Raw genomic sequence first — 15,808 nt, forward strand, 5'->3', positions numbered from 1 at the left:
AAAGCATAACTTCCTCATTCTTACATGCTTTTAAGAATCAGGAACTTAGCAGTTCCTTGATTAAATCTAAAAAGACAGGGAGCTCTCTAGTCTCCTTATTTATCTTTCTGGGCACTTACTGAAGTGATTCAGACCTTGGCCCTCCCACCAACTGGAAATCAATACACTGGCTAATGGAGTCCCCGTCTAAGTCACTTGAGTACTGAAAGAGTTGTTGGAGGGTGAGACACAAAACTTACCTCCTTGGAATTGTTGGTCTGAAGCTTTTGCTTAAAGTACTCAAAACCTTCAATTTCACAATAATTATTGTGGAATTTTGTGGGAGTGGGGAATTAAAAATAGTAAACTCTAGCCAGGTATGCTCCTGCCCGAAGCTATGGAACAGACAGTCTTGAAGAGATTGTTGTGACTTCATTCACTTGGGCCAAGTTGGACACACGGGTGCAAAGTCTCTGGAGCCTCTCCGGGTCCCTCTTGTCCAGAACTATGTACTTGTTTGATCTTTACTAAGAATCCCTCTAGTGTCACCACACTACATGAAGCCAGCGCTACAAAAGTCGACTGTAGGAACAAAATAAAGTTCATACACTTTCTCAAAGAAAAAGGAAATGTTACATCAGAGCCCTCATTTATTCATTGATGAAATATTTATTGAGGGCCTACAATGTTCCATATGTTCCCACTCAGTGCTGGGGCACATAGCTCATGTCTAGTGGAGAAAGAAAGAAATGTACACAGTTAGTTACTTTTCTTAGTTATTAGATATAGAATTTGCACAGAGAACTACAGGTGCTCATGAGAGGATCTACTTGCATGCATGGGTGTGTTAGTGTGTGTGTGTGTGTGTGTATGTGTGTGTTGCACAGGGCGTCAGTGGTGGTTGGGGAAGTTTTCTGGAAAATTTGATATCATCAGCCAAATTTTGAAAGGATGGATAGGAGTTACCGGTTCAGTAAGATAGAAAGAGTATTTATGGTAGAAGGGACAGCATTTGCAATGACAGATAGACATGTGAAAAGACGGCCTATTTGAAGAAGGTCAAGTAGCTTAGTCTGATGGGAGTTTAAGTTTCAGTGGGGAGGAAGGGGGAGAGATGAAGCTTGAGAGGTTTGCCTGATCATGAAGGTTGTAGGATGCTGTGCTAAGGGGTGATGGGTGGGCCATCAAAGAGCTATAAGCAGGGGAATGTCATGAAGTTTAGATCTGAGGTTAGACCTGATTTGGAAATATCACTTTTGCAAGGTGATGAATGGACTTAAAAGTGGCATAATGGATAATAATAGAAAATATTTGGCTAGCGTTCAGCATATGCCAGCATTACAACAATTTTATGTGTTGACCACTGTTATTATCCCCATATTACAGATGAAGAAATGGAGGAACAGAACAGTAAAGTAGCTTTCCCAGGTTCACTCAGATAATGAATGGCAAATAAGAATTCAAACCCATCAGACTAGCTGTCCACACCCCTACCTCTCTACTAGACTGCCTTTGAATAATCACTAACATTTATTGAGAGCTTTCAACATGCCAGGAAGTGTTCTAAACGTTTTACATGAATCAGCTAATATATACCTAAAACCACCTTATGAGGCAAGTGCTGTTATTATACTTGTTTTATAGATGACATCACTAGAAGGAGAGAGAGTAAATGATTTATTCAATCTACCCAGTGAGTAAGTAACAGAGGTGGGATTCAAACAAGGCAGTCTGAAATAAGGACCTGATCTTTCCACCTTTGTGTTATGTGGATGTGGGTAGATCGTTTACGAGGGTGTTGAAATAATTCAGGCAGGAATGACGGTGGCCTGAACTAAGAGGGTGACAGTAGGGACACAGGATATAGACCCAAGGCATGGGAAGGAAAAGAATTTTATGGGATTTTAAGTGATTGTTGAAAGAACATTGGGGCATGAGAGGGAGAAATTAAGGATGGTCTGGGTAATGGCTGCATCATTTCTTAAAGTGGGAAATATAGGAGAAATATATTTTGCAAGAAAGTTTGTAAGTTTGGGTTTGAACATTTTCACTTTCAGGTGCCTATGGGACATTCAAGTGGAGATGGCCAATGATCAGTTGAGTTCTGAGGTAAGTCTAGGAATGGGCATTTGGGAACTATAAAAATAGGGGGAGGTAATCACTGATATGGACATCGGCATGATTTCCACAGAAGAACTGGGAAACAAGCCAAACATGGAACCATGAAAAACACCAACATTTAGAGCACTGTCTTTCACCCCAATTTTTAGCTGTGTAAATAGTTGTGCAACTGAAATTATATGAGGAAAATCAGTTTATAGGAGACATCAAAACAAAGCTGCTCTGGTTGCATGGTTCTGGTAGTGGTGGAGAAAGGGAGCTATGGGTGGGAGCTGGAGGCTGCAGGCAGGACTGGAGCAGTGTGGGCAGGGAGAGGTGCATGGTGAAGCCTATGGTTAGGGTTCGTATATTATCTACTGCTGCATAACATCATTCCAAAATGCAGCAGCTTAAAATGACCAACATTTATTATCTCGCCGTTTCTGAGTCAGGAGTCTGGTGAGGCGTAGCTCGTGCCTCTGGCTCAGGGTCTCTCGAGCTGCAGTCTAGTTGTTGGCTGTCACTGTGGTCTCGTCTGAAGGCTTGACTGACAGAGCATCCTCTTTCAAGCTCACTCAGATGGCTTTCGGCAGGTCTCTGTCCTTGTCACATGGGCCTCTCCGTATGTCAGCTGGTTCTCCAGGTTGAACAATTCAAGAGAGAAGTCTTTCAAGATGGAAGCTACAGTCTTTACACAGCCTGATCTCAGAGGGCCATCACACTGTGTCTGCAGTATTCTATTCATTGGAAGAGAGTCCACACTGGATTATACGAAGATATGATACCATGAGGCAGTGATCATTGAGACCATCTATAAGGCCACCTATCAAATCCTTATCCCCATGGCATCCCCTTATTAGGGGTTCATAATGCCCCGTTTGATAATCACTGATTTAAATTATGAGCAGAAAAATCAGTGCTCAAGAAAGAAACTGGGACACAAGAAACTATGGAGGTAAGAAGGAACCCGGGGGTAGGGGGTCGGGGATGATATCCTCCAAACCACCAAAACAGTGGGTTTCAAGAAGGATGGAGAGGTCATCAGTGTCAAATACTATACTGATATTAGAAGCTCAGATGAATCATTGATAGAATGATACAATGACACAATGACATGTCGTTGATAATGTAGGCAGGGGCAATTGAGTACCTTCTTGGAGTGGAAGGCAGATTGCTGTGGATAGAAGAGTGAGTTAAGGAGCACAAATAGTGAGAAGAGATGAAAAAATCTATTGTGAAGGAAGGAGAGTGTGTTCTTAATAGAGGCGATCTATGCTTAAAGGAGATTTTTTTTTTTTAAACGGAGTTGCAACATATGAAACCCTTTCTGATGATTGTGTGGCTCTGTAGTATCAAACATAATGGGAAATAAAGCAGTTTGGGACATGACACCTCATCGCTTCATCCTAGTGACCAAGGTCTCTGCATTCACCTGCCGGGGTTGCAGAGGAGCCGAGCATAGAGCCTATGCCATAGACCGCATGGAGATAACGATTTGCCTAGCAAGTCCAAAGAGCCCTGCAGAAGGATGGTTTCTATCATTTAATCTCCCCCTCTGATAAGTTATTGCAGTGCCCTGAGGCATTATCTTGCTGCGCTGTAGCACAGGGTTTATTCTGTATATTTGGATCTTTTACGTGAGTCTCAACTGTTAAGGAGGTGATGCTCATCCTAATGCACTAGATGTAACTCAGATTCTGAAGAAAGTGCTAGGAAGCACATTTCTTTGAATTTGCTTCCAACCATGTTTGTTTACCCCATTCTCTATCTCCTGCCCTAATGAGACTTCTTCTCCTGAGTTCTCTTGGTTAAAGCGAGTACCGCGATATATCTTAGAGAGGCAGTTCCGGTGCAGTGGTTCAAGTCACAGGTTTTGGAGTTAGACCACCTGGCTTCACTTTCCAGCTCTCACGTTCATTAGCTGTGCAACCTTGGGCAAAGTACTGAACCTCTCTGTCTCAGTTTTATTACTTGCAAAATGGTAAACATTTTGCCACCTGCAAAATGGTCAAATCTTTCTCATGAGGGTCGTTATGAGCAGTTATGAAGTACTAGCAGTTAGAAAAGTGCCCAGGGAGAAAAGAAGGTGAGATGACAATACAGTTTTTTACTTAGGGATGAGCCACTTTGTAAGGTTTAGACAACCCAGGAGACAGGAAAGGGGCTCCAATCAGATTTTGTTCCGTGGGAGGCAGACTATGACGCTTAGTCATTGCGTGGTTGCAGCCATTAGACAAGCAGCCCCTTTGCTGAGTCTGGACATCCTCTTTCTGGAGGAGTGGGGCTATGCAAATGAACAGCAGGTAAAGGAAGGTTCTGGGCTTCCAGGTTTGGTCTACTACTGCCTTCTGCATTCTAGTTGGTGCCTTCCTCTGTATTCTGATCCTCCTAAGAAGCTGTCACAGCAGCTTCAAAGTCGTTTTCCCAAGTCCTGTTTATCCTGGTTTCTCTTCCTGTTTTGTGGGAGCAGCTCTCAGGCTAGTACGCCTGTGACTTGTCTTTGCTGAGGCAGAGACAGCTTTGCTGAGCTGAGCTGCTCCTGCTTCTGCAGCTGAGCACGAGAGGCTGTGGGGCTCTCTGTGCTCCATGAGGGTAAGCAACACAGCAGAAGGCTTCCTGCAGAGGCTCTTGGACTGAAAAATCGGAGATTTGTCTGCTCCAGCCATTGTGTCTGGAATCCTCAAGGCAGTAATAGGAATTCATGCTCCCCACCTGTGTCTACCAATATACTCCCTGGGGCATGACTCAAAATTATTCACATGCCAGTGTTCAGGCCCAGACCAAAATGTCTTAAAATTATTTATGTTCCAATTACGCTTCATTACTTTTTAACTAAAGATCTCATTTCACTCCAGTGAAGAACCCAATACAATTTGGCTAATTTCAAAGCTGCCACAGAGAACTTGCATTTGGGGGCCATATTTCCAGAAAGACACAGTGTACCCTTTAGAATCTTCCCCAATTTGTGAGATACAGTGCTTTGGTGAAACTCAGAGATCAAATATGGAGTTGCTACAAAAGGTGGTTTTTAAAAAAAAATTTCATAGAGCGTTTCTGGCGATATCTATACGGCAGTTTGCTTTTTTGCTTGTGGATATTTTTCAAACAGCTTTTACTCCTTCTCTCCAATACTGTGATTAAATCCAAATGATGTTCCAGTAGGTCTTCACTGCCACAACTTCAAAGCCAGCGCTCTATGGCTGTGATTGCGTTAGGGAGGAGGATCTCCCGGGCCTCTAGCACCAGTCAAAATAAATTGTTCCAAAAGAGAGAGGTGTCCTCAGTGGCTTAACAGCAGTGAATCAGATATTTTCCCCCTCATTCCAGGCTGAAATCTCATTTTTGGTCAAAGCTTTCCCCAGGAAAATGAGTGTAATATGTCCTTGAGTTTCTCACCGCCAGGTTTTCAGCAAGAGAACTGATTGTTTTTTGCAGAGGATTGTAGAGTATTGGTTCAGAAGATCCAGCTGAGAGATTTTTCCCCCAAAACTCTGGCTTTTGTCTTTGTTGGAAAATCTTTTAAGCTTTTCTTATGATTGTTTCGTTGTTTTAATTCTCTGTGGGCAAAAGGTAAGTCCGTATTGATTTTACTTTGCGTGGTAAGGTGGGATGGGTGCGTCCCCTGGCCTAGCTCTTTAAAGACTCATGTGAAAGGTCTGAATATTAGCAAACACTTGGTTCACCTGTGAAGTTACTCCGGGTTGCCGAGTCCAGGACACGGACATCAGGCCTCAGCTTCCGTGTCTGCCGCTAACTGACTACATCACTGAGTGTGACCTTGGAGAAGACCTTCATTCCTCAGGGCTTTTTCTGACTATTTTGTAAACTGTAAAAGTGCCTTCCCTAATTGATCTGTGGAACAGCCATCTTTGACATGGTGGCAAGTGTTCTGCACGACACAAAGAATCTAAAACAAACAAAGCAAAATCTTCCGCGATCAACTAGGTGGGAGAAATGCTTCCTAATGTATTCCTCTCTGGAAGATTCATGTTTCCTATTAGCATTTTATAGCCTTGAAAGTGTATGCAGTAAAGAAACCTGTATAAATCTGTGTTAACTGACCATTGTATCAGTCAGTGTACACTGTGATAGAAAACACATCCAAATCTCATTGACTCAGAGTAAGAAAGTTCTCTCTCTCACTCTCTGTCATAACATGTGCAAACATGGCTTGATGGCAGAAGGGCTCTTTTCTTCATAGTCACTCAAGGATACTGGCTGATAGAGAGACAGTACCATGAAAATTGCAGGTCATTTTGCTAGAAAGAAATGAGAAAGTTTAGGAGGGTCTCAAACCAGTCATTGAATGTTACAGCCAAAAAGGAGTGAATATAATTTCCACTCACAATTCATTGGTCAGAATTAGACATGACCCTGGTCAATTACAAGAAAGTTGGGACATGCCCAGAGGAGAGGAAAACTGGTTGGTGGTGAGCAGAACTAATGACTACCATGACTTTGGAACCCATTCTTATTGTAAAAGCTATAACTAACCTGTAGAATTACATTCTGGAAAATTCTGTAGTGGACAAGTTTTCTAAGAGCCCTTCCAACTCTGAAAGTCTATAATTCTATGACCTAGTCACAGAAAATCTTTCCCCTTACTAGTTAGGATGTGTGCTTCTCTGGGAGAAAACACCTTATTTCTTTTTCTTTTTATTGTGGTAGAATACATATAACCCAAAAGGAAACACCTTATTTTATAAGCTAAAGCTTTAAGAGATGAACATTTTAATTGACTACAGGACCTTTTAGGATAGCTGTTTCATATCAAAGCACAAATCCACACCAATCACTGAACAAAAAGAGACCACTTACATTTTGAGTCCAATTGTAAACCCTCAGATGAAGAGAGAAAATGGGATTTGCCTGTGACTGAATCCTGTTGAAAACTAGAATCTAGATAGTTATCTCTTAGAGGGAATTCAGGGCAAATTTGTGAGCCCTTTCCTTGGAGGCCCCTTTTTATCTCCTTTCTGCCTCCTGTTAAGGTCCCAAAGATGAGAGGGGAAAGAATTCACCTTCCAGAAACAGAATATGTTTATATAAAAGAGAATATATATATATTGGACTAATCTGAGCCCTGCTCCCAGGAGCTGGGGATAGAAATAAGATAATGTCCCCACCATCCCTCTTCCTTGCTCTCCACCTATGTCTTGTGACTTTTTTTTGCCACAAAATCTCTTTGTCCTCTAAGGAAAACATAAGACTGCAGTCTTGTGGAAATGAAAGGCTTGCCTTTAACCCAGTGTAATTTCTTTCTGGTGAGGGGGATACAAATTATAACATTTGGGTGAGATGCTGTCTTGTCTCCAATAAGAGAGGGTCAATCTGTCTAGAGTTCATTCTGACCAACTGCGCGGTAGAGACCTCAGTGGCCAGGGTCATATTTAATTTGTCACAGAACAGCCTGAGGCGATGATAAATTCATAACCTTCTACCTCCCTTCCCTCAATACACATGCGATTTGTTGATGTGTTTATACACCATTCTGGGAAGGAAGGCAGATTTATAAACATTTTGTAATGCAAAATAGAGTTGAGCACAGAGCTGTGCACAGTCATGGTTTGTGACTTGCTAATGGGCCACGAGTCTGGCTTAAATATACATCACATCCCAACACATTAATCAATTCCTAGAACTGAGTGAACACAAGGCTTGGCCTTCAGGGACACAAAATGCCTATTTTGAAGAAAGGAATTATAATAAGGAGCACATAGGCATTCTAGACCTTAAAGCTCTCAGCAGCAGCACGTCTTTTGTTTCGATTTTGAATTAAAAGCATTTACAAGAAGATATTAGTGGTAGATTCAGCCTGACTTTGTAAAAAAAGAATGAATATAGTGGCTTTGCCTCTATATGAAATATCCAATTGTTTGGCAACTTATTTGCTCATTGTTTTATTTATTTTTGACAGAAGCTAAGCTTTTATTCACTCATATAATACCCAGAAATCAACAAAATATGGATATCAAAGGCTCAGAGATTTTAAAAGCACTTTGGAAACTGTAAAACACTACACACTTGTTTATTAGAAGCACTCTATTCACTATTATTTTTTGTCTTAACTCGGTGTCTGTGTTTATTTATTTTTTATTGAATTATAATTCATGTACAATGTTTTATTAGTTCCAAGTGTACAGTGCGGTGATTCGATATTTACATACATTACAAAATGCTTACCATGCTCAGTCTAGATAACATCTGTCGCCATGCAGTTATTACCATATTATTGATCCCCCAAATATTTGGCCCTTGGACTACATAGTGAGAAACTCCTCTTATATGTAAAACTTCTTCAGAGCTGAGCCCATCATGAAAAGTTAATAGATTTATGAGTGGGAGAAAACAGAAGGTCTCTTTTTCTTTTCTGTTTTTGCTTTGCTGTCACATACTGTTAAAACACTGATGGTTTCTTTTCCTTTGTCTGTGATTCTGAGGTACAAGATCCTTTAAATTAAACTACATTTGAAGCCCTGGGAGATGCCACACCTACAGTCACAGCACCTTCAAGGTGCTTCTACATATATCCTTGGTGATCTGGCCAGCATCATGTGAAACACCTTACGCAACCTTCGATTGTCTGCATTTTAAAGATGTGAAAACTGAGACTTTAGTTTAAATGACCAGTCAAGGATATTCAGTTAGGAAATGGTTGAATTGGGATTGAAAATCAAATCTTCAGGTGACAAGGCTAGAGCTTTCCCTGATTGTGGTAATTGTTCATACAGTTACTTCCCTGGTTACGTGCTTTAGGTTTTATTTGTCTATTGCCATTGTGTTGTGTACTGTCATTGTGATTCCTTAGGCTTTGTGAAGGGAATGAACTCCCCAAGAAAAATCTCTTGCAAGGAAAGAAAATACATCACTAAAACAAAACACTTTTTATAGAATATATACCATATTGTTAACGAGAGAGCTTAAGAACATTCGAACAGACCTTTTGTCTCTCTGTTCCCAGACCCAATGTTCTGGCCAGAGAGGCCTGACCTGGAGTTGAAACAGTTAGAATTTCTCTATGAAACCACTGTTATGGAGAAGTGCTGCTCTCCAACTCTAGATGTTTCCTCCCGCATGGGAGGAGCTCAGTGAGCACATCCCCTTACCTCGTCCGTCTCTTCCTCACTCTGCTCTAGAGAAGGAGGGACTTATCGGATTAACACACTTGGGATGAATGAACGAGGTGGACACTACTCAGTGCAGCCACTCCCTTCGATTTCTTGATGGAGTCTTTCTGCTCTGCTCCTCCAGGGGCTGCTTTTGCCCCTGCAAGGGACGCGGTAGGAGCTGGCCCCAATTCGGTGTGGCAGTGACTGCGTGGATGTCTGCCTAATTCTCTGGTACACTCATGAGTTGGCCCAGCTCAACTTTTATTGGTCGAAATGTGATACTTGGATATCTATTTGCCACTCTTTGGCCTCATTTTTTTATTTGTTCAGATAATCGGGTGATTACAGAGGTGCCATTGATTGAGACTGCTTAAGGATCTCACTAGCCGTGACCTCTGAATTTTTATATTTACATATTCATTTTTAACTTTGGAGCATTTGCTGGAATAATAAGTTTCTGAAGCTTGAAATATAGTTAATAATAATAACAATATTAATAATAATAATTGTAGCTGACACTGATACCATGCTGAATGCTTTACTTGCTTTATCTTGTTTAGTCCTCGTTATAATAGTTTTGATGAACATGTATATTATCTTTAGCCTTCAGATAAATGGTTGAGATTTGGGCTCAGTATCTTGGAATTAGAATACCTCCCTTTATTGACAAAGCAGCATAAAGCTATACTGTCTAAAGCTGCAAAGGGTGGTTGGAGAGGGGAAAGGATTCTGTGCTGTGCTGCCAAGATCCTTCTTTAGAACTCAAGAACTTGCTTGCCGCACTTCTGGGAGGCTCTGGCTGTCAGCCCTAAGCTGTCACCCTCTTGGGGCTGGGCAGCAGGAGCCAGGCCATGGGCAGTGGTTTGCCCATCCTTGCTCTGGACCATGGAGAGCCATGAAGGCTTTTGCACAAAACCGTGAGACCATCATTCTCCCTGCCACAGCGGGGTCAATTCCCCTACACCATTCTTCTCCCTCTTCTGCATTGAGACGCCCATGTCTTCCTTTATTCATTCTTTTCTTCAGTCACTCATTTGTTCATTCTCCATTCTTTCCTTGGTTCCTTCTTTCCTTCCTTCCCGCTTCCCAGCTTCCTGCCTTCCTTTGCTCCCCCCTCCCTTCCTCCTCCCTTCCTTTCTTCCTGTCCTCCTCCCACCTCTCTGCCACCCCCTCCCCCTCCACCACTCATCTATTATTTATTTGATTAATATCTTGCTGACATTTTTCCTTGCCTGTTACTGAAGCGTGATCCGGATCATTGACTCTTCCTCCTTCTGCTTTGACTTGCCCAACAACTGCAATTTTCTCCCTTAGTAAATTAAACTCGAGCCATTGTTGGCAGAAAAGCAGCTCTTAAATGACAGGCTAAGTTATTTCTCAACGGGGCTCTCCCCCCACCCCACACCTCATGGTTATGAGATAAGTGGAAAGAAATCTGAGACCAGAAAAATTAGAGGGAATGAAAAAGATACAAAGATAATTTCACACCATATTCTTTAGGAATCTTTTAGAACTTTTAACCATCCTGGCTGAATAAACTGAATAAATAGCCAAATTTCTGAAATATTTCCTATAATTAAAAAAATATTCTTCTGGAATTGATGGCATTGAATGAAGTAGAATCCATACAGCAAATATTGTAGATTTGTATTTACCTGTCACAATTGATCCTAATTTATAAGCAGTAAATTCTTAATTATTTGGCATTGTCAGAGATAGATGTAGTCTGCTTAATGCAAAATTCTATTTACTAAAGCACTGGGAAATATTCTACACATGGATTATCCATTTAAAAGAAAATTATTAAGAGTTTTGCTGAAGGAAATTAACCTTTTGCTTTTTGGTGATTCAAAATGTTTGGGCTCCAGATTTACACCGGCTGGTTTGGAATGCCAACACTGCCCATCCCTGAGTGAGGAACTTAAACTTCCTAAGCCTGTAAGGTGGGAGCTGTGATAATTCCTCATCTCATAGGGTTATGTGCAAACTAAATAGGAATGATTTACACTGCATACTTAGAATAGTTTCTAGCATATTAAGTGTGGTGAGTTTAAAATACGTTCACAAATTTTTTGATACTCCTCTCTTCAAGAGGTCTCGTGGGGCCCAATCCCCATCCCCTTGACAGCAGGCTGGACTCAGTGACTTACTTCCAATGGCTAGATTACAGAGGAAGTGATGATGTGTCACTTCCCTGATACTTGGCATTGCGTCTTAGTTGCTCTCTTGGATCACGGGGTCTGGTTGTAGCCAACGGCCGTGTTACCAGGACATGTAAGCTGCAGGATGGAGAGGTGCATGTGGCAAGGAACTGAGGCCTTCAGTAATCAGTCAGCAAGGAACTGAGTCCTCCTGGCAGCCACCCTGTGAGGGAGCTTATAAGCAGAGCCTCCAGCCTCCAGATAACTGAACCGGCCATCATCTTGACTGCAACCTCATGAGAGATCCTGAGCCAGAACTACCCGGCTGCTGCTTCTGGACTCCTGACCCACCAAAAATGTGTGAGATAGTATTGGTTGCATTAAGTTGGGGTAATTTGTTCTGCAGCAGTACGTTACTACGATAAGCACTCAGGCAACACTAGCTGTTGTGATGATTCGTTTGCTCTCGCTAGTTGTGAAAGTCCTTTTGAGGCATGAGCACATCCATATTTTAGTTGGAGCTCCATAACACACTCCAGTTGGCAAAAACTGGGCAGAACATGTCATGTTACTGGTTTAACCTGGTTTCGAGGTGGTTTCTAAATTCAGACCAGCTATGAATTAAATTCTCTCACTTTATAAAGAGCAGCTTGATAACCTTATTTTCTAGAACAGGACAATAATTTTAAAGGAAGTGACTGAAGATAGTCCTGCTGAAGCCTTCACTGATGTCCAAATTAAAGGGGTGAGCACGTGCGCACTTGCTATATATGAGTACATTTTACATGTTATAGATCTGTTTATTCCCCTTGATCAGATGAGAACACCAAAGCTCAGAGTGTAAATAATTTCCTAAGATGGTTTAGGAATGAGAATGTAGAATGTGAATTTGAGCATGGTTGTATCTGATTTCAAACCCAGTGTTTTCATAACCTGATGCCATTGAGAAAGGAAAGATGGGATGGAGCCCAGACTTCAATTACATCAGGAAACTCTCTTTTAGGTAGACTGTTCTGCTAATGAAGTGGGGAATTTAGGCTTATTCCCTGTGGGGGCCAGTGGTCCTGCATGCACGTGTGTGCAAGCGCACACCCACACACATTAAATCACTGCTAGAGACCCCAGGCCCGATCCCAGTGAGACTCCTTCCAAAGGCGTGTGGACGGTCCTAGGTGGGGCAGAGGGGAGGCCAGATGAGGCTATGGATGACCCCGCACAGCCTGTCCCGACGGTTAGGAATTCGAATTCCAGGGCACGCTTGCCTTGCTGAGAATGTCAGTTGTTCCTCCTTTCCCTAACCCTTCACATATTTACCTGGAGTGATCAAGATTGTCAGAGGGAATGGAAGGGCATGAAGAATAATGGAAACAGTCCAAGAAGAGTGTTCTGGTATCCATTAAACACGGAGATTTAGTATCATTTCGCCACACTCTCCATAAAATAAGACTTTCCAAGAATATGTTTTCAGTGAACAAAAACACAAACCTACAGCCTAAACTTACATGTTTGTCTTTTTTGGAGGAGGACAGGAGCTCTAACCAGCAGTTTTTCAATAGCACAGACATTCTTTTAAAAAGTTTTTTCTGTCTGCTAAGGAATTTGAATGATTTCTTTCTCTCTCTAACAAATGACTTAAGATTTCAACTTTAAGGATTTTTTTTTAAAAGCAGCCATCTCAACCACTAGTCACTTAAACAAAAAGAATTATATTATTCTTACCAAATTGATACTTCTTATAACAAAGATGCAAAGTTCCAGCTACTGCTCAGTCATTGGAGATCTGGTATCTAACCTTTGGACTGGGACCAAAAGTGTAAACTGAGAGGTTAGTGATCACATGGTGACGTGAGTGCAGAAATGCTAGCTGATAACCTTATTTGGGTCAGTTTGACAGTCCTGAAGGAACGGAAGTCTACCGCTCAAACGGCTCTTGGCTGCTCATCAGTCAGTCTGACCATGAGACACCCTGCTTGAGCAATAGTTAACAGTCTAAGTGGATGGCAAAGTTGGCTATTGCCTGCATTTCAAGCATCAGGAAGATTCTGGGGTTGGTTCCAGATAACCCAGCCTTTTTGGGAATCACAAAAAGGAACAGTTGGTAACAGAGAGTTCAGTCCATGTATTATTCAAGGAACAGGGCATTTAGGAGAACTGAACATTCACATTCTTATTTCTTGGCTGAGAGCCCCAGGGGCAGACTTTTGGGTTGGAAAGCGGAATCTGCCATTACTTGCTGTGTGACTTTAGACAAGCTAGTTCACCTCTCTAAGGCTTAATACTCTCACCTGAGAATCAGGGCGATAGTAATACCAACCTCAGAAGCTAACAGGAGGATTTAACAAAATTATACATGCAAAATGATTAAAATGATACCTAGTACCTGTTAATCCCTCAATAAATGTGAGCAGCTCATAATAATAACAGGATGGCAATATCAATGACTAGTGCCATTTTCCACACAGTGAGTGTGTGTGTGTGTGTGTGTAATGAGATGGAGGGGAAGTGCTTATGCACATTTGAACAGAGCTGCTGACTATTATCCAGTTGTCTGCTGATGCTGATTTAAGAATCCTTGCAAAAAGGCTCTGCTTACCCTTTCTAGTGGCTCAAGCTGTCACATGTATCTTCTCAGGCTTTGCACAGCGTAACTCCAGGACACATGAATTCGTACAGACCATGATAAGAGCCTAGCATCCCTTATTGACACAGAGTCTAGAATGACCACGATTAGAAACAGACTCCCAGCAATTCAATGGGAGCTGAGAGTTGACTCAAGTTCCACCACATTTTACCTCTCAGCTGCATTTGACATAATCCATTGCTTCTGGAAACATTTTTTTCATTTGGCTTCTGGGCCATATTGACTCTTGGCTCTCTTCCTACCCACTGATCATTCCTTCTCAACCTCTTTGGCTGGTTTCCCTTCATTACCTCCATCTCTGGTTCTTAGAGTTCCCCACGACTTAGTATTTGGGCCACTTCTTGTCTAGTTACATTCATTGCCTTAGTGATCTCACCCATTCTCATATCTTTAAAACCATCTGTATCCTGATCATTCCAAAATGTGTATCTCTAACCCAGAATTCATTCCTGAATTCCAGGTTCATACTCAACCGCCTACTTGACATACCCACTTGGATGTTTTAGAGACGTCACAAACTTACCTTGTCCAAATCTAAACTCCGGAATATTCCTGCCAGCCTCCTTCTCTGGCTCCACCTGCATCTTCTCTAAGTGCCAACTTTGTCCTTCCACTTGCTGAGACCACAAACACTGTAGTCTGTAACTTCTCTTTGTCCCACTCTGCTTGTGATTAATGGGAAAATTCTATCTGCTCTACCTTCAAAATAAAAATGGAATGCAGAAGCTTCTCTCCATCCTTATTGCTTCTGCTCAAGCCCCCTGCAGTTTTATCTGTGGATTTTTCTAACAGCCTTATATCTATGTGCTTCACTGATCATTTCCTGTCTGCTCTCAACCCAGCTGTCTCAGTGATCATTCCAAAATGCTGAATCAGATCTTGTCACTCATTTCCTTTAATTCCTTCAACAGTTTCTCAACACACTCAAAGTCAAGGACTTACAGTGGCCAACAAGACCCTAGTGATCTGCTTCCTAGACTCCAACCTCTGCAGCATCGCTTCTCGTCTTCTCTCTAATTCTGTTCACTGTTTAACCTCTCTCTCTTCTTTGAACAAGCCAGTCACACTCTCTCCACAGGTCCTTTGTTTGTTGTCCCCTTTAACTGGAACGCTCCTCTCTCTCTCTCAAATCAATTGTCACTTTATAAGTGAAGCCATCCCCGAACGTATTATGTAAAATCATAAACCCACCTATTCTTATACTTTCACCCCAACAATAGTCCCTCTCCACATTAATCTGTTTTTAAAATTTTCCCTTCCACGGCGTTTATCACCACCTGATTTTATAGATGGATAGTTATAGATATATACATACATATACATATATGTAGATGAGTTGTTTACCATCTGTTTTCCCTATCCCCACCAGAAAATAAACTACACAGATGGAGTTTCTGTTTTGCTCACTGCTGTATTCCCAGATCTTAGGAAAATGCCTGGCAAGAGGTTGGCACTTAGTCAATATCTTCTGAAAGAATGGCATCTCTATTAAACTGCACTTATTCCTATCGGGGGCACCACTCATAAGAAAATTGTCAACCAGTTTTTTTCTCAAGTTGAAAGGACCTACCTAAGACATTCTGTGTGTCCTCCTAGTTTTACAACAGAGTCTACAAAGACCCTGAAGGTCCTGAAAGGACTGGTAATTTGCTCAGGCCTTACAGTAAATGAGTAGACTATTTAGGACCAGACTATCATTCTCCTGCCTCTTACTCTGTCTGGTGCTCCATTTTATTTCATCTTAAAGCGTATTAGAAGGTCCTAAAGAAAATGTGGAGGCCTTGTTGATGGGAAAAATATAGACATTGATAGGACAAGTCCAGGGCTTGGTGGAGGCT

General features: G+C 41.8%; 1 long non-coding RNA gene across 3 annotated transcripts in view; it reads left to right on the forward strand.

The window, feature by feature from the left end:
- Positions 1 to 15,808, forward strand: part of LOC102147755 (uncharacterized) — a 92,449-nt gene that overhangs the window by 6,296 nt on the left and 70,345 nt on the right. For all 3 annotated transcript variants that reach the window (XR_011440714.1, XR_001381186.3, XR_002809378.2), the window contains exon 3: positions 2,037 to 2,088. This is a non-coding gene — a long non-coding RNA (uncharacterized lncRNA). The remainder of the gene's footprint in view (positions 1 to 2,036; positions 2,089 to 15,808) is intronic.

The sequence above is a fragment of the Equus caballus genome, chromosome 7 (genome assembly GCF_041296265.1).
Source record: "Equus caballus isolate H_3958 breed thoroughbred chromosome 7, TB-T2T, whole genome shotgun sequence".
NCBI classification, from domain to species: domain Eukaryota; kingdom Metazoa; phylum Chordata; class Mammalia; order Perissodactyla; family Equidae; genus Equus; species Equus caballus.